This window comes from Pongo abelii, chromosome 20, assembly GCF_028885655.2.
Source record: "Pongo abelii isolate AG06213 chromosome 20, NHGRI_mPonAbe1-v2.0_pri, whole genome shotgun sequence".
Lineage (NCBI taxonomy): Eukaryota > Metazoa > Chordata > Mammalia > Primates > Hominidae > Pongo > Pongo abelii.
The window spans coordinates 16,203,652-16,221,303 of NC_072005.2; the positions used below are offsets into that span (position 1 = coordinate 16,203,652).

Below are 17,652 nucleotides of genomic sequence, written 5' to 3' on the forward strand. Positions count from 1 at the left end.
TGTATTATGACTATTCTTATTCTATTTTCTTTATTATACTGAAACAGTCTGTGTCTTCAGTCTCTCACCTCGGCACCTGGGTAATCCTCTGCCCACAGTCGATAGGGGTCTGCAGCTGGAGCAAGGTCAGTGGGGATCTGATCAGTGAGACCTAGTCAGGTCTCACTGACTGACTAGGCCCCGGGGGTTGGGGCCTGGCCAGCAAGGGTCCAGTAGTTGGGGCTTGTTTGGTGGGGGTCTGGCAGTTGGGGCCTGGTTGGTGAGGGTCTCATAGTTGGGGTCTGGCCAGCAGGGGTCCCACAGTTGGGGCCTGGTGAGCAGAGATCTGGCAGTTGCAGCCTCGTCCATGGGGGTCTGGCAGTTGGGGCCTGGTCAGTGGCGTCTGGCGGTTGGGGCCTGGTCAGTGGGGTGTCATAGTTGGGGCCTGGTTGGAGGGGGTCCAGCAGTTGGGGCCTGGTCAGAGGGGATATGGCAGCTGGGGGCTATTTGGCAGAGATGCAGCAGCTGGGGCCTGGTCCGTGAGGTCTGGCGGTTGGGGCCTGGTAGGTGAGGATCAGATCACTGCGGTCTAGGCAGTGAGGTCTGGACACTGGGCCTTCATCAGCATGGGTCTCGCAGTTGGGGCCTGGTCAGCAGGGGTCTACCAGTTGGGGCCTGGTTGGCGGAATCTGGCAGTTGGGACCTGGTTGGCAGGGGTCCAACAGTTGGGGCCCGGTCAAAGGGGATCCAGCAGTTGGAACCTGGTCAGCAGGGCTCTGGCAGTTGGGGCCTGGTCAACAGTGGTCCAGAAGCTGAGGCCTGGTTGGGGGTCATCCAGCAGCTGAGGCCTGGTCATCTGGGCCCAGCATTTGGGGCCTGATCAGCAGGGGTCAGATCAGTGAGGCCTAGTCAGTGAGGTGTAGATGTAGGGGCCTGGTAAGCAGGGGCCCAGCAGTTGGGGCCTAGACAGCGGGGATCCAGCAGTGGGGGTCTGGTCAGCAGGGGTCTCATAAGAAGAGGCCTGGTTGGCAAGGGTCTGGCAGTTGGGGCTCAGTCAGGAGGGGTCCAGGAGTTGAGGTCCAGTCAGTGGGGTCTGGCAGTTTGGGCTTGATCAGTGCAGTCCAGCAGTTGTTAGGGCCTGGTCAGTGGGGTCCAGTAGTTGGGACCTGGTCAGTGGAGTCCAGCATTCGGGGCCTGGTTGGCAGGGGTCTGGCAGTTGGGGCCTGGTTGGTGGGGATCCCATAGTTGGGGCCTGTCAGCAGGGGTCCAGCACTTGGGGCCCAGTCAGTGGGGTTCAGCTTTTGGGGCCTGGTGAGTGGGGTTCAGCATTTGGGGCCTGGTGAGTGGGGTTCAGCATTTGGGGCCTGGCCAGCAGGAGTCCAGCAGTTGTTAGGGCCTGGTCAGTGGGGGTCTGATAGTTGGGGCCTGTTCAGCTGGGATCTGGTTAGTGAGATCTATTTGGTGGGGTCCATCAGTTGGGGCCTAGTCAGTGAGGGCCGTGAGGGCTTTGTCAGTTGCAGCCTTGTTATTGTGGCCTTTGTCAGTGGTGTCTGGTGAGCCAGGGCCTGGTCTGTGGGGCCCAGTCAGTAGGACCTGGTCAGTCCACATCTGGTCAGTGGGACCTGGTCATTGTGGGGGTGGTCAGCTAGGACCTGTTCAGTGGGAGCTTAACCACTGGAGGCCTGGCCAGTGGGATCCTGGGTGATCTCAGGCCACGGGTTTGTCCTTGAAGCCTCCTTGATTGCCTCCATCCATGGGGTGGGGGGTGAGTCACAGCACCCCAGTGGGCTTCTGGAAGGAGGAGGTGGAAGGTGCATTGAATCCAGCCCTGCCACACAGAGCTGGCACTTTACATACTACGCAAGTCACCCCAAGGGGGAAGCCTGGCTTCTGCCCTCTGCCCTCTGCCCTATGCCCCTGCCCCATCTGCATCCCCAGGACCACCCAGCATGGAAAGGGCAGAGGCTGGGGAGCACCTATGGGTGCTCTGATGCTGGCCACCGGCCCGGGGGTGACAGTGACAGGGATCCAGGTGCACACGTGAGTGGAGCAGCCAGGCCCAGCTGGAGGAGAGATGTGTTCACCCACACACATGCAACCTCACATACACAGACAAATTGCACGCTTACACGTTGACCATTCAGGGGGCAGAGGACGCTGACCCTGGGCCCTGCTGAGCCAGGTAGGGCCCCGTCGTGATAGGAGCTGTGAACCCATGCTGTCGCTGTGCCAAGTGCCGCCAGCCTACCTCCGTGTCATGGAGCAGTTGGAGACACAGTGGTGCTGTAAGTGGTTGCGCAGATAGGACCCTTTTCTGGGTGAGAGGCACATCTCAGCACCGCTGCTTGATCAGACTCAGGAAAGCATGACCTGCTGTCTTCCCCACTGCTGACTTGGGGACAGTCACAACCAGGTGGGTGGCAGCTACCCGAGAAGGGTCGTCCCTGAGCACTCACCGGGTGCCCACTCTGTGTTGACCATGTAGACAGTTGTCTCCTTCATCCTCACGGCGACTCCACGGCGGGGTGGAGGGGTGCTATCCTCAAATGTACCCACTGAACAGGTGAGACACCTGAGGTCAGAGGGGCAGTAACTGGCCCAGAGACCCAGATATGGCCCTGGGCCATGCTCTCAGCCCTGCCCTGTGCCATGCTGAACTCAAACCTTGACCTCTGTGACCTCCCTGTTCTGGATTGCACATCTGCCTGCGGTTTTTGACCCCAGTGGGGCTGAGCCTCACCCTGGAAGAGCCCCCAGGACGGACGGAGCCCCTGTGGGTGGGATGGAGGGTGGTCCTCCTTCCAAGTCTGTGCTCTAAGGTTGGTCCCCGCAGGGGGAGAGTTCATCAACCCAGACTTCGGGTGCAGTCAGTGGGGGTCGCTATGAAACCCACTGGACACACAGGGTCTCTAGTCTGGGAGTGGGGTGGGGAGCCCTCCGTCCTTGGGCAGTTGTGGAAAATGAAGGAGCCCCAGAGGGCTGGCCAGAGGGTAATGATCATTCCTCCTGTTCGCCGGGTCTGGAGCTCTTCCCCACGTGGCCCTTTCTCTGCCTGGTTCCCTAGAGGCCTCGCCCTTTCTTTGCTCTGACTGTTCACGGGAGGAGTCCCTCTGGGGTTCTCCAGAACCAAGTCCCCAGAGTTCTCTCATTCTTTCTTGGCGATCCGGGAACATGAGGCCCCTTCCTGTACTGACAGCTCAGAATTGTGAGATCCACCGTCCGTCCACCTGAGACATCTCCCTGAGCACAGAAGCTGCTTTGGCCCAAACCAAGCACCCTCCCGTTTGGCTGGTATTATTCTTGACGCAGCTTCTCTGGGCAGAGGGAGTGGAGATGGGGGTGAAATGGAACAGTCACAAGGTGTCTTGTTCCCTGTAGGAAAGTGGGCCTCTTGGTGGTCCCTGAGTGATCTGGGAGGCTGAGCATATGGAGCTCTCTGGTCCCTGACCCCAGTCTGCCTCCAGGTGCCCAGGATAGCACATCAGGGGCCCCTCACCCTCGGCAGGTGGACACAGTTCATCCTGTGTGTGCCTGTCTCGGGGCGTTTGGGGACAACAGGCCTCTGTGTCCAGGTCCCCCTGTCCGGTGCAGAGAATCCAGGGACCCCAGCAGGCATGGGACCACTGGGTCTGGACCCTTTTTTCACCCAGGGCAGTGGTGGCATGGGGCTCACCCAGCCGGCGGCGTCTCAGAGCCCCTGGGAGCGGTTCAGATGTTCTCTGAAGCGCTCAGGTGCAGCGTAGCCTTTGGGCGATGTTGTCTCACAGGATGGACGTGGAGGAAGACGCAGCTACCCTACTTGCGTAGCAGCAGTGGGCATCATTGCCCAGTGTGAGCAGGTACAGATCGGGCTGCTCCCTCGAGAGAGGTGGGGCCTCGCCTTTCCCACTATGCCCTGGTGGGAGGGTCCTGGGCTCCCTTAGGAAGCAGGACGGGAGCAGGTTGCCCATGCCTTTGCGCCCCCACAGCCCTTCACCTCAGCCCCCTCACTCTGGACCCTTCTGGGTCCCAGGGACGCTGATGGGGCCCAAGGATGTGGACAGCTTACAAAGTTACCGATCGCCTTGGGATTCTGCAGTGAGTCCTCTGTCCCTGCTGCCCTACCATCACCAAACTCACCTCAGAGGATGAGTTTTATTTTTAGAAAAGCCTCTCTGAGGCAGGACACGTCTTCCCAGCTTGGGCCAACCTCCTTTCCAGCGTAGGAACGCCAGCTGGCTACCCTGCAGGTGGTCCGCGGCAGGCCAGAGCTGCGAGGCTCATCTAGGGATCTTGGGGGAGCAAGTGGGGATGGAGAGGCTCTCAGCAGAGCAGTCTCAAAGGCAGCACAAGAGTAGGGGGCAGCCTGAGGGTCTGGCCCTGTCACCCTGGGCCCTGCCCCAGTGAGACCCGCAGGTTGTGGCCACGGGGCAAAGGGGTGCCTGGCCCCACCTGTGCGCAGTTGTCCAGCAGGTCTCTGAGGATTCAGGGGCCCAGCTGAGCCACCCTATGGGGATGGGTGTGGGGGTGCAGTGAGGGCCATGGCCCTGGGAGGGCGGCGGGGAAGACCGGCAGGGTGTCAGCCAGGTCATGTCAGGGTGAGGCCAGGGATGCAGCAGAACTTGCAGCTGAAGGAACCTGCCTTGGTGCTGAGAGGGAGCCTGGGTCCTGGGAAGGGGAGCCCAGCCTGGAGCCTGCCCCTCGGGAGTCACAGGACAGAGAGAGGGAGGAGCCTGGGGGAGGTTGATTGGGGACGATCCCACGGGAGGTGCCGCTTCTGGGACGCACCTGAATGGAGCCAGCCTAGGGTGGAGCTGATGGCCTGGGGTGAAGAACACATGCAGTGGGGCTTCAGCAGAGGGGCCTCAGTCAGTCTCCAGGGCTCTGCCTGGCCCTCCAGAGACCCTGGCTCCCCCGCTGGATCCGTCAGCACAAAGGCAGAGGGAGGAGCAGGAAGGCCGAGTAGGGGCAGGCAGGACGGTGGGGGAGCAATCAGGGACCCAGTGCATGGCTGCCACAGTGGCTCAGAGGAGGGCAAGGACCGATGGATGGACGACAGCCCCGAGAGCCAGCTGAGGCTGGAGACGGGACTGTGGGGCCACCCCGGCTGCCTGCGGGGCCCTCACTCACCCTTGTCACCTCTGGCATCTCCCTGGCAAGCACTTAGCAGCCCAGTGAGAGAGCGGTCAAGGCGGGCATGTGGATGGATCCAGGGCCCTCGCTCAAGGGTTCTGACAGATGAGGGTCGAAGAAGGGCCAGGCTGTCCAGTCTCTGGGCCGGACAGGGTGGGCAAAGTCAAGGAACAGGCAGGGTCGGCAGCCGGGGTGCAGGGAGAGGCAGGTGTACGCTGGAAGTTCAGGCCCCGCGAGGGCCCTTGGGGGCATCAAGTGGGACAGGGCCCCGGCACACCCTCAGTGCCCTGGACAGGCCTCGGGCCAGTGATGTGGTCACTCCCTCGGGAAATGCTGTTGGGGCCGGACCACCCACCCTGGGCCACACCCGTCCCTCCTCAGGCCTGCACTTTCTCAGCTCCCGCAGAGGGTACTGCCTAGCCCAGGAGGGGCACCCTCATTGTACAACCCAAGCCTCGCCCTCCACAAGCCCCAGGCAGCCCCTGTTGGGTGGGCCCTAGTTCCCTCTTCTCCCAGGCCCCAGCCCCTCCCAGGCGCCAGCTGGCAGGGAAGCACCCGTCCTCCCTTCCATGTGTCCCCTGGACTGAGACCTGGGGCGGGGGTGGGGGACAGGGCTGGTTCTTTCCTGGGGCCCACTAGGGGAGGAGGAGGACAGTTCCTGGCCCAGCACAGGTCCTCAGCTCTGCTTGGGTTGCCTTACAGTGCGACGTAGCTGCCACTCATCAGCGCCCTGGAAGTAAAGGTAAGAGCCTGACCCTGCTGCGTGAGTGGCTGGTCCAGGGACAGGGGCACCCAGTGGGTGGTCAGCAGCCTGTGGGCCTGGGCGGTGATGAGTGGGAGCGATAGGCTGTCCCTGGGAGGGGTGGCAGGTCCTGCGGGACCTGATCTCAAGACTCTGTCCCCGTGGTGGTTTGATCAAACTCCAAACCAAGAACCACAGTCGTGGCTCAGCAGTCTCTGCCCACTTGTGCCAAGACCCCACCTGAATGTTGGGACCCCACTAACACCCGGGGTGCCTGTGGCCTGAGGACGGCATGTCCCAAGACATGAGGCCAGGACACCGGTGCTCATTCAGTCAGAGGGTCTCTGTTCCCCGGGGCTGGCCCTTTCCTGGCTCCTTCCAGTTTGATCCTGTCAGAGCCCTGGAGCCCAGGACCCAGCATCCAAGGGGCATCCTGGCAGCTCCACTAACTTCATCTTATTTGACGGAGAAGACGTCAGGAGATGAGAGACACAGAAAAATGGCTCCAGGTGCTTCTCAACTGGCAGTGATATAGGAGCAGCAAGGAGGTGACATGGGGAGGGAAGGGCCCCGTGGCCACTTTCTACAGAGTCAGGGTGACGGGCTCCCACGGCTGTGTCCTGGCACCGCCAGCCTCTCAGAGGGTGGACACCACACTGGGACACCAGCTTTCCTGTTCCTCCCTACAAACCTCATCTTGCCAGGAGAGAGTCTGATGCCAGGGCCTGGGCCAGCCCTAGCTCAGGGGTAGGGACACCCGACACCCCCTGGTGAGCTGAAGGAAGGAATAGGTCAAGATCAGAGTTCATGACTGGGCTCGGTGGCTCACACCTGTAATCCCAGCACTTTGGGAGGCCGAGATGGGTGGATCACCTGAGGTCAGGAGTTTGAGACCAGCCTGGCCAACATGGTGAAACCCCATCTGTACTAAAAATACAAAAATGAGCCGGGTGTGGTAGCAGGCTCCTGTAATCCCAGCTACTCAGGAGGCTGAGGCAAGAGAATCGCTTAAACTCAGGAGGTGGAGGTTGCAGTGAGCCGAGATCGCGCCACCGCATTCCAGCCTGGGTGACAGAGTGAGACTCAGTCTCAAAAAAAATAAATAAAAATAAAAAGATCAGAGTTCATGACGCTAAGCGCTCCTTCATTCTTTGAATCATGGGAGGGGAGACCCAGTCCTAGGTAGACCCCACCTCTCCCAAGAAACGAGGGGCCAAAGGCCGGATATTTCCAGAATCCTCAGGCTCCTATCCTCCCCAGGATCACCCCGTGTCTCACTGGAGCGTTCCTCTGTCCGTAGCTGTCTGTTGGGCTCTACAAGGGAATCCCTCTGCAGATGTGGGGCCTGGTGTGGTCACACTTGCTGAATGTCGAGAAAGTGAAGGCTGAGAACCTAGGAAAATACCAGGTACCACACTTCCACACTCAGCCAGAGCCGGACAAACAGGCCAGGCCGTGTTGGGACCCCAGGCCTCCAGATGGAGGATCAGATGCACATCTTGGGCACAGACGGTGACGCCGGCACCACAGGTGAGCTGGGCTCCAGCGACCCTCCTGGTGACCCTTTGGCTTGTTGGAAAACAGGCCAAAGAAGGAGCTTTCTGCAGAAGGAAGCCTGCCTGCCTGCCTGCCTGCCTGCCTGCCTTCCTTCCTTCCTTCCTTCCTTCCTTCCTTCCTTCCTTCCTACCTTCCAGAAGCGTGGACTGTGGATGACGGCCGTGTGGGGCAACGAGTCTTCTGTTTGGAGGCTGCTTCATCCTCTTGGCCCTGCCCTACAGGTCATGAAGAAGAAGGGCAAGAGGTCCCCTGGGAACTTCCACCAGATATGGGGGTTGGAAGGTCCCTGGGAAGATGGGGTGATCCAGAGGGATGGGGGCTTCCCCAGAGCGAAGGCAGGGGTCACCCCGGAGGAGTGACAGAGTGGCCAAGGGCTCTCCTGGCCCAGGGGGCATGCAGCCCCATGGACTCAGTGCCCCTTGGGCTCCAAGCCCTGCGCCTGGCTGGGACATGTGGGGCCAGAATCTGGGTGGCTCCCAAGGAGATGGACAGCAGCAAACAAAATCATGCGGAATGGTGGAAAGTACTCTCTGTGACTCTGGGGACCGGGGTAGGGACCCACAAGAGAGCTGCAGGATAAGGGGGCTCAGGAGCCTTCCCAAGCAACACTGGCAACACCAAATGCCAGGAGGATGTAGGGCCCCGGGGACCCTCGTCCCTGGCGGGTGGGACAGGGCACAGCCACTTTAGAAGCCTGTTGGGCAGCTGCCCATGAGGCTCCATGGACTCGCGCCACACATCCCAGAAGAGTCTGAGACTGACCCCAGTGATTTGAAAACTGACGTCCACGTACAACCTGCGTGCCACGTTCACGGCTTGATTCATCCTCACTCACAGCCGGAGGCCACCAAGAGAACCTTCGACTTGGGAATAGGGGAGGAAGGAGGCATCCACCCTTCAAACAAAAGACCGCTCAGTGAGAAAAGGGAGCAAACCCCTGACCCCCATAGGAATGTGGGTGAATCTTAGATGCATTTCACTAAAGGAAAGAAGCCATGCCTAACAGTCGACCACTGTAGGATTCCAACTCGTGGGCCATTCTGGAAAAGGCCAAACCAAAGGGATGGATAATAGATCAGGATGGCCAGGGGCTGGTGGAACGGGAGAGATCAGCTGCAGAGGGGACACCTCGGGGACTTGGAGCACGAAGTTGCTGCTCTGGGAGGTGCTAGAGTGGTGGGTGGGAGACTCCGCACACTGGTTCAGAAACGTGGAACCGCATATCCCAAAGACTGAGGTTTCACCCTGTGCCAAAAAGGGGAGAAAAATAATCAACCAGAGTGATTGCACACCTGAGATATTTGCATTTCACTGAAAGCGGATTTTACCCAGAAATTTCTCAAAATAATCAGATGCCCTGAAAAGGTCACTGCTTATTTGACGGATCATCTCAACCTTGAGTTGGATTTGTCATTGGGGCTTGTAGACAAAATGAAACAGCATCTGCCTGAAGCAAAACGATCTTTTCTCTCTTTCCTAAGCAGCAGGATTTCTTTCAGGTCCTGGTGGCATATTCTGCATCTAACCCCGTGAGTATTCCCAGGCAGTGATATTCCCGGGCCACTTTCCCATATTCACAGGCATAGGTGTCTCGGGTGGGGGGTGTCGTTGCTTCTTTAAAATTCAGCATTTGCTGCCGGGCGCGGTGGCTCACGCCTATAATCCCAGCACTTTGAGAGGCCGAGGCGGGCGGATCACCTGAGGTCAGGAGTTCGAGGCCAGCCTGACCAACATGGTCAAACCCCATCTCTACTAAAAATACAAAAATTAGCCAGGCGTGGTGGCGTGCAGTTGTAATCCCAGCTACTCAGGAGGCTGAGGCAGGAGAATCGCTTGAACCCAAGAGGCGGAGGTTGCAGTGAGCCGAGATCATGCTACTGCACTCCAGCCTGGGTGACAGACCAAGACACTGTCTCAAAAAAAAAGAAAAAAAAAATTCAGCATTTGCCACCCACCAAGACGCAGTAGTTAGGACTCAAGCTCGCTACTGGCTTGGGCATCCAAGCAGGAGGAGAAGGGTCTCAAAGGTGTCAAAGGAAGATGGAAAGAGGTCAAGGCCCAGACCCCTGGTCTGACCTGAGCTTCACCACCATTTCACAGAGGAAGTAATGACGCCCTCCTCCCAGACTTGCCCCAAAGTCCCCCGGAGCTTGGTGGTGTCCCGGGACGGTCCTCCCAGGAAATATTTTGAACAAGTTGCTGAAGTGCCTGATGGACGTGGCTCTCGTCACGAAATGAGTTTGGATCCGAGAAGCCCTCTTCTTCATCAGAAATGGGCAGGGGTCCAATTTCCCCTCCACCTGAACCCTGTCAGAGCCCTTCCAGCTGACAGCTCCACATGTTGGGAGGGGCTCTGATTTCAAGGTGGGTCAGGGGCTTCTCAGGATTCTTTAGCCCAAATTGTGCCAGCCCACGAGGAGCACGTGTTATGAACGTCATTCCCAAAGATCCTGTGGCACTTGGTGAACAGACAGTCCCCTTGGCTCCTTCCCAGAGGCCCTGGGTCCCATGGGCCAGGGGTAAAGGGGCGGCTCGAGCCCCTGGTGGGGCTGGCAAGAGGCTGAGTCCCAGCCAGGGACATGGAGTTCTCCATGGCTTCGGAGTTGAGTTTCCTTTTCCTGCCCTGGAGCAGGCAGAGGCACTCAACCCGGGCCGAGCTCGGGCTGAGCAGGGCTAAGGGAAGTATGTCTCGGGGGTCCGTGCAGGAGGCAGGTGTCAGGGATGCCCCAGCCACCACCTGGTGTTCTGTCCCTCAGGGAAGGGTCTACAGAGGGGCCTGGAATGGGGAGGTTTGGGGGCAGGCCCGGGGGCCCCAAGGACCTCTGCTGCTCCCATTAGGACAAAGATGAGCTGCGTGCCCATAATTCCACGTTTACGCTGACTCCTCCAGAGCCTCATCAATGAAGTAAGCAGGTACATTCATACATCAATGAAGTAAGCAGGGAGCCCCTAGCCCAGGGACCCCCCTGTCCCCCACTCCCTGGATCCCCCAGCCCAGAGATCTGGCTCCCCAGGAGGACCTGGCTCACCCCCACCTGGCAGGAGGCACAGGCGTGTCCCTGCAGGGCACATAAGCCAGGCAATGCCCCAGAGGGGACATCCCACAGCAGAGGCCGGGACTCAGCCCAGCCTCATGGGCAGACAGGCCAGGACTCAACCTGGGAGAGTCCAAGGAAGCCCCAAGCCCTTGGGGAGCCTCTCCTTCCAGGAGCCACATCCCCACTGAAATGAGTCTCCCCCATGAGGAACTACAGGACCTCTTCTGATCCAGCCTCACAGGGGAGTGGGGTGGGGGATCTCATCCCATGGAGAGGGGTCCCTGGTGCTACAGGGCACTGAAACCCCAATGGGCCCTGCTCAAGCCACCAGCCCCCAGCTAAGAAGGGCCAGGTCCTCCCACGCCTGTTGTCCCGAAAGACTCTCTTTGGGCTTGCCAGGCAGCTGCATTCTGGAGGGCTAGCATGTACCGAAGGCACACAACCTCCAGAGGTGACAGAGTCAAGTCCTGGCGTGCCTGAGGCTATCCAGGGGAACACGCGGGACAGACAGCACCCTCAGACTGTCCCCATGACCCTCTGCTCCACTCTGAGGGGCAGGACACCATGAGACCTCTCATACACAGAGTCCACCCTCGACATAACCCGGGGGAAAGGCAGGAGTGTGGTGAGCCCCTTCCTGCCCAGGCTTCCCCCTGGCCGTGGCCTCCTGTGCACAGCTGGACCCCAGGGGTGGCCAAAAAGGACCCAGCACTGCCCAGTGGGAGGGGGCCATGGTGGAAACAGGGTGTGGACACCAACCTCTCCCAGGGACCCCTCCCAGCCTGATGCCCATCCTGCTCCTAGAGTGTCTCATGAAGCTGTCCCAGTCCAGCCTGGGGGAGCTCATCCAGGACCAGTTCTTCCGGGCCTGGGCCCTGGAGGACGCCATGGCACTCAGGTGCCTTCACATCTCCATGGGGTTACTGATGAGGAGGCGCTGGGTCCTGCTACCCCCAGGTGGGCCCCAGTACCAGGTCCCCTCCCGAGTCACCCCCTGGGGCAGTCGGCCCGGGCCCCTACAGCCTCACTCCCTGGGCCTTCCTCCTGCACCTTTTTTCCCCCTCTAAGAAGCTTCTGCGGGCCGGGTGCGGTGGTAGACCCCTGTAATCCCAACACTTTGGGAGGCCAAGGTGGGTGGATCACTTAAGGTCAGGAGTTCGAGACCAGCCTGGCCAACATGGTGAAACCCCGTCTCTACTAAAAATACAAAAAAATTAGCTGGGCATGGTGGTGGGTGCCTGTTATCCCAGCTACTTGGGAGGCTGAGGCAGGAGAATCGCTTGAACCCAGGAGGTGGAGGTTGCAGTGAGCCGAGATCACACCATTGCACCCCAGCCTGGGCAACAAAAGTGAAACTCCATCTCAAAAAACAAAAAACAAAAAAAAAAAGAAGCTTCTGGAAATAAGCCTGTGGGTCCTCAGGGCAGGTGCTGAGCACATGTGTGCTGGACATGCTGCAGATCAGGCAGGGGGACCAGGGGAAAGACTCTTCCAAGCCCCACCACTGCCACCTTCCACAGTGTCCTGCTTTTGCCCTCGAAGCTCCCTGAAGGGGACCCATCTCTGCAAGCCCACAGCCCTACCTGCGGCATCCACAGCCTCAGAGAGCAGCGGGTCCCCTTACCCCCGAACTCCCTCCAAGTGCATCAGGACAACAAGCCTTGAGCCCTGGAGACAAGAGAATCAGTATCCCTGGCCCAGGGAGGATTCCAGGAGAGGACACAGGCAGGAGCCCTGGCCCAGAGCCAGAACCAAGAGTCCAGCCAGGTATGGAAATGGTCCAGTCCTGGCATGGAGTGGATGGCCTGGGGCCATCCATCTCACCCACTGTGGAGACAGGACCCCGAGTGAGGTGGCAAGGGGGCCAGGTGACAGCAAAGGCCTCTCCCATCTGAATTCTGAATGAGGGGCTGCATCCCAGCTGGCACAGCCCTGGGGTGATAGAGAGAGGCAGGAAGCCTTGAGCCAGCCCAAACCCTCAGGGCCGTCCTAGGAGCAACCTGAGGTGCCCTGACAGCTCCCCGGCCCAAGCCCACACAAAAGTGTCACTCCAGGATCAGCTACCTGCAGGAGTGTCCGCAGCATCAGACTCAGGGAGCCACACAGGGACCACAGGGACTCCAAAGACCCAGGTCTGGGGGGCCCCGCCCTGTGAGAACCTAATGGGCTCAGTTGGAGAAGCGGACCCCACACGTCTGCTTTCCTTTCAGCGAAACTGGAGCTAGGGTCCCCAGCACCCAGGCCTCTGCGAGCATCCCCCAACAGCAAGCCCCTCTGCAAGGTAGACGGGTTGGCCCACCCCAGGCTGTCCAGCTCCAGCAGCCTTGCAGGCAGCCCCTCCAGAAAAAGAGCCTGGTCCTCCCCCACCCTGCTCCCCACAGGCTGTCCCTGAGCCTGAGGCCCAGAGGCACAAGAGGACTTCTGTAGAGCCCAGGGGAGCATGCTGTTCTCTTGGGGCCCCTGAGGGCTCAAGGTGTGGCCAGGCTGTCCCCAACTCAGGACAGACCATGGGCTGTCCCGGGTACCTCCTCTGGAACTCCCTGCCCAAGCTCCGCCATGGACCTGGACGTCAGGGGCTTGTGGTTTAACTCTGAATAGGGATTCTGGACCTTACATGTGTGCCCTGGACAACCCCAGAACCATGGGGTGGGGACCGACCCAGCAAGCCCACTGGGGCCCTGAAACCCGGCCCTGCCGGGCACTATGATAATAACCAAGAGGCAAGTCCAGAGACATCCACTTTGCCCAGTGGCACCTGCATCCAACTTCTCAGCAGGCAGTGACTGGCATGGTGTGGGGGCAGCCGGGGCAGCACCTGGCCAGCACCTGGCCAGCTGCCCAGTAGCCCCTGATGGCTCCAGTGCCTCTGGACCTCATTTTCTACTTTCTACGGGGAAACCTGCTCCCTCAGAGGCCACCAGAGGGAAGAGTGAGCAAGGCGTTTCTGCAGCCCCGACCAGCCAGCGGCATGTCCTGTGGCCTCTGACTCAACCTATGAGACAGAGCTCTGATCCCAGGGCACACTTCGCAGGACACAGGGCCCGACCTCAACCAGAGCCCTGTGAAGGGATGACCACATGGGGGACCGTGGCACTGCATACCTGGGCAATGTACTTCTCATTGGAGAATCCAGGCAAGATCTTGAAGCAGGTGCATGAGGTCCTGAGCCTGTGCAGCAAACAGCACTCATCTGGGCCTGGCACGAAGGGGTCTACAGAGCCACGGCCACCGCAGCCTCTTCCCGGCCCCATCTGTGCAGTGCAAGTGATCCACGCCTGCTCCTAAGCCCAGCCCAGCAAGCAGCAGCAGCCTGGGTCCCCCGGCCTGCCAGGCCAATTTGCTGCCCAGAGGCTTCGAGGCCCTGCCCGCTGTACCCTCCACCACCTGGAAGCTGCCTCCTGACGCCTTCCAGCCACTGCTGCAGCCACAACAGGTGTCGCGGCCAGTGCAGGCTTTCCAGACAGTGGGGGCGCCCAGCAGCCGTTGCCTCAGCAGCTCTTTGGTGGCAGCCAGGCCAACAACGGCAGCAATGATGACAGCTCCACACTGGTGGACAGGCTGGGTGCGCACCTGGTGGTCCTCAAAGGCTCGCTGGGCCTGTACCACCATTATAAATTTGAGATCATGAGATTATACCATTTGCCTTCTTGCTTTTTGAAGTACGAGTATTTTTATGCACACTTTGTAGACCTCAAAATCCATGAAGGGTCTCAAAGAAGCCGGCTGGATGGAGATCAGGGTGATTTACATTCCACCTGTAGTCTGTTTGCAGACACAAAGAGCAGCCTTGCAGCTTTGTGCCTTTAGACTCTTGGTTTTGCATTTCTCCCCGCTCCCTTCTTCCTTCCAGTAAGCCGCAACTTTTCTGATTGAAAGGGTGCAAGGCTAACACACAGAATGACTAACTCAGGATCACATACTGGCAGTGGGAGAGGCGGGAGGAGCAGCTGCCATCAATTGCCACGGCCAAGTGGATGATAGGATAGATGCTGGCGCATGCGGAGGAGGCAGACGCAACGCTCATCTCTGATAATGATGTCTGTTCCCTTAGAGGCGGCTAGAGCATCGCCTCTTCATGCAAATGTCTTGAAACTCAGCTTGAAGATTTCAGCAAACGTGTCTTACAGCGAAGAGAAGAGGGAGTCAGTCCATCGGGATTAAAAATATAGAGGCAGTGACAACACACACTCGGCTTCAGTTCTTAGGAGAGTTTTGGTTTTGATTTTTTTTTTTTTTTTGGAGAAGATTTTTTTTTAATAGATCTACACTGTTAACTGAGACTCTGTTGAGATTCACTGGTTTACTTAAAAACTTCTCAGGGATGTCTATAAATTTCATTGTTATATGTCATGAAAACTGGTGTGGGCGGATCTGTTGGTTGAAATAATTTCTACTGTTTCAAATACTGAAGGCAGGAATAATTGGTTTATACTGTGTTTTAAATAAAAGTATTACTGGTAAGTCCCCCAGGACATTAAACCTTAAAAATCATTTTTAAGCTATTATTATTGTAAGAGAAATACAAATGGCTGGAAAATGCTGCAGAGATTCAAAAGCTGCTCAATTGAAAGAGCAGGAAGGGATTCTGGCTTGCAATGCCAAACTTTCAATGTTTTTGTAGTTACTGAGCTAAATCATATGGTAATTGACAGTTTCTAAATCTGTCACTGAAAGGTTAAATTAGCAACTGTTTCTGTGAAGTCAAACTTAACGCTGCCTCCGAAATCCCTGGGTACCGCGATGGTCATACAGAAGTAAGGAAGTCAGTTTGAAATGTCAGTGAATCAAAATGATTAAAGAGGCCAGGTGCAGTGGCTCACGCTTGTAATCCCAGCAGTTTGGGAGGCTGAGGCAGCAGATTGCTTGAGTCCAGGAGTTTGAGATCAACCTGTGCGAGATGGCAAACCCCATCTCTACAAAAAATACAAAACAAATTTATCCAGACCTAGTGGTGCGCGCCTGTATAGTTACAGCTAGGGGGCTGAGGTCGGGGGATGGCCTGATCCTGGGAAGTCAGGGCTGCAGTGAGCCGAGATGGCACCACTGCACTCCGGCCTGGGCGACACAGCCAGACCCTGCCTCAAAAAAAAAAAAAAAAAAAAAAAGATTAAAAAAACGGGTCTGTTTATTTAAAAAGAAAAGTGAAATAATGCCCAAAAGCACAGCACATTTACTCTCTTAAAAGTAATTTCAGGCTGGGTGCGCTGGCTCACGCCTGTAATCCCAGCACTTTGGGAGGCCAAGGCAGGCAGATCACCCGCAGTCAGGAGTTCGAGACCAGCCTGGTCAACATGGCAAAATCCTGTCTCTACTAAAAACACAAAAATTAGCCAGGCGTGGTGGTGCAAGCCTATAATCCCAGCTACTCAGGAGGCCGAACCAAGAGAATCACTTGAACCCAGGAGGTGGAGGTTGCAGTGAGCTGAGATCACACCATTGCACTCTACCTGGGCAACAGAGTGAGACTCTGTCTCAAAAATAATAATCATAATAATTTCATATGGGTTAAATTTTAAGGTCAGATGATCACAATTTTGATATTTTGTCTAATTTTTTACCTTAGGTGACTTAGAGCCTGATTTAACATGGCTTTGTCTTGACTACAGATACGTGGAACTGTAGCCTAATATATTGTTCTGTTTTTAAAAAACAACAAAAAAAAACCTGCTTCAGTTACTAAGACTGAAGAAAACTGGGCAAAGGGGGGCCCAAGAGGCTAGGTCCCTACATCTGCCATTCTTGGCAGCTGCATTTCACGGTTAGAAAAACTCAGGAAATAGACGGGTGTGGTGGCTCACACCTGTAATCCCAGCACTTTGAGAGGTCGAGGCGGGTGGATCACCTGAGGTCAGGAGTTCGAGACCAGCCTGGCCAACATGGGGAAACCCTGTGTCTACTAAAAATGTAAAAATTAGCCAGGCGTGTGGTGGTGGGTGCCTGTAATCCCAGCTACTCGGGAGGCTGAGGGAGGAGAATCGCTTGAACCCAGGAGGCGGAGGTTGCAGTGAGCCGAGATTACGCCACTGCACTACATACAGCCTGGGTGACAGAGCAAGACTCCCTCTCAAAAAAAAAAAAGAGGAAGAAGAAGAAGAGGAAGAGGAAGGGGGAGAGGGAGGGGGAGGAGGAGAGGAGGAGGAGGAGGAGGAGGAACAACAACTCAGGAAAGGAGGTCTCACACACTGCAGGGAGGCTCCAAGCTCCAAAGTGGGGGGGCGGTGGGGGGACCAGGGCTGCCAGTACCAATGCCTTCATCCCTTTGAAGGCCTCCCTCTCAGAAGCAAGGACACCCTCCTTGGCCTCAAGTCCCCGCCCTCGTTGGTTAAAACACAAATCACTTCTTTGTCATTATGACCTGCCTGTTTTTGACTGAAATGGTCATACAGAAGGAAGTCAGTTTGAAATATTGGTGAGTCAAAATGATTAAATAGGCCGAGCGCAGTGGCTCACGCTTGTAATCCCAGCACTTTGGGAGGCTAAGGCGGGTGGATCACTTAAGCCAGAGCTCTCTGCACGAAGCCCCAGACACCCTGGGGCAGGCGAGAGGAGAGGGCAGCACAACCCAGGCTCCACCCAGCTTCTCTGAGCTTCCATCTCCCAAAGGCCACAGAGGAGCCTGGGACAGGAGCAGAGGGCGGGGGTTCCAGTGACGTCTGAAACATTCATGATGGTCCGTGCAAAGCATTCCTGGGAGGGTCTGTGGTCACCTCTGTCCCTGGGTGGCTGGGCTCCAGCAGCCCTTCCTTCCTTCTGTCCATCCTTCCTTCTGCCTGCACCTCCTCCCAGCATGTGGCACCCCCACGTCCTAAGCCTGTGTCACTTTCTTTCCATGGATTCTTTGACCGTCTTCCTCTTCTCACTGACTTGGCATCTAGGGGTTTCTTGGTGGAGGAAGGTAACTGGTAAGAGATGACATACTGAGGCCAGGCGTGGTGGCGCACGCCTGTAATCCCAGCACTTTGGGAGATCAAGGCGGGTGGATCGCTTGAGTCCAGGAGTGCAAGACCAGCCTGGGCAACATAGTGAGGGAAAAGGAAGGAAGGAAGGAAGGAAGGACTGATAAACTAGCAGAGTCTTCTGGCTGTCTGGGTGTAGGGTCCAGCCCTACGAGGCTTAGCGGGTGTTCTCCCTGTGTGTGGAGATGAGAGACTGTAAGAAATAAAGACACAAGACAAAGAGATGAAGAGAAAACAGCTGGGCCCAGAGGACCACTACCACCAAGAT

General features: G+C 57.4%; 1 non-coding gene across 5 annotated transcripts; it reads left to right on the forward strand.

The window, feature by feature from the left end:
• The first annotated feature begins 731 nt into the window (after window positions 1-731).
• On the forward strand, window positions 732-14,965 carry LOC100438222 (uncharacterized). 5 transcript variants are annotated; one of them, XR_010138435.1, is made up of 10 exons: window positions 732-2,392; window positions 3,630-3,818; window positions 5,794-5,833; window positions 6,216-7,363; window positions 7,528-8,919; window positions 10,229-10,303; window positions 10,828-11,053; window positions 11,233-11,385; window positions 11,949-12,195; window positions 14,480-14,950. It is a non-coding gene; the product is annotated as an uncharacterized LOC100438222 (transcript). The 5 variants fall into 5 exon arrangements; XR_008516426.2 differs by having other exon boundaries at window positions 7,528-10,303; window positions 14,480-14,965; XR_008516427.2 differs by having other exon boundaries at window positions 7,528-10,303; window positions 11,971-12,195; window positions 14,480-14,965.
• The last annotated feature ends 2,687 nt before the right edge of the window (window positions 14,966-17,652 follow it).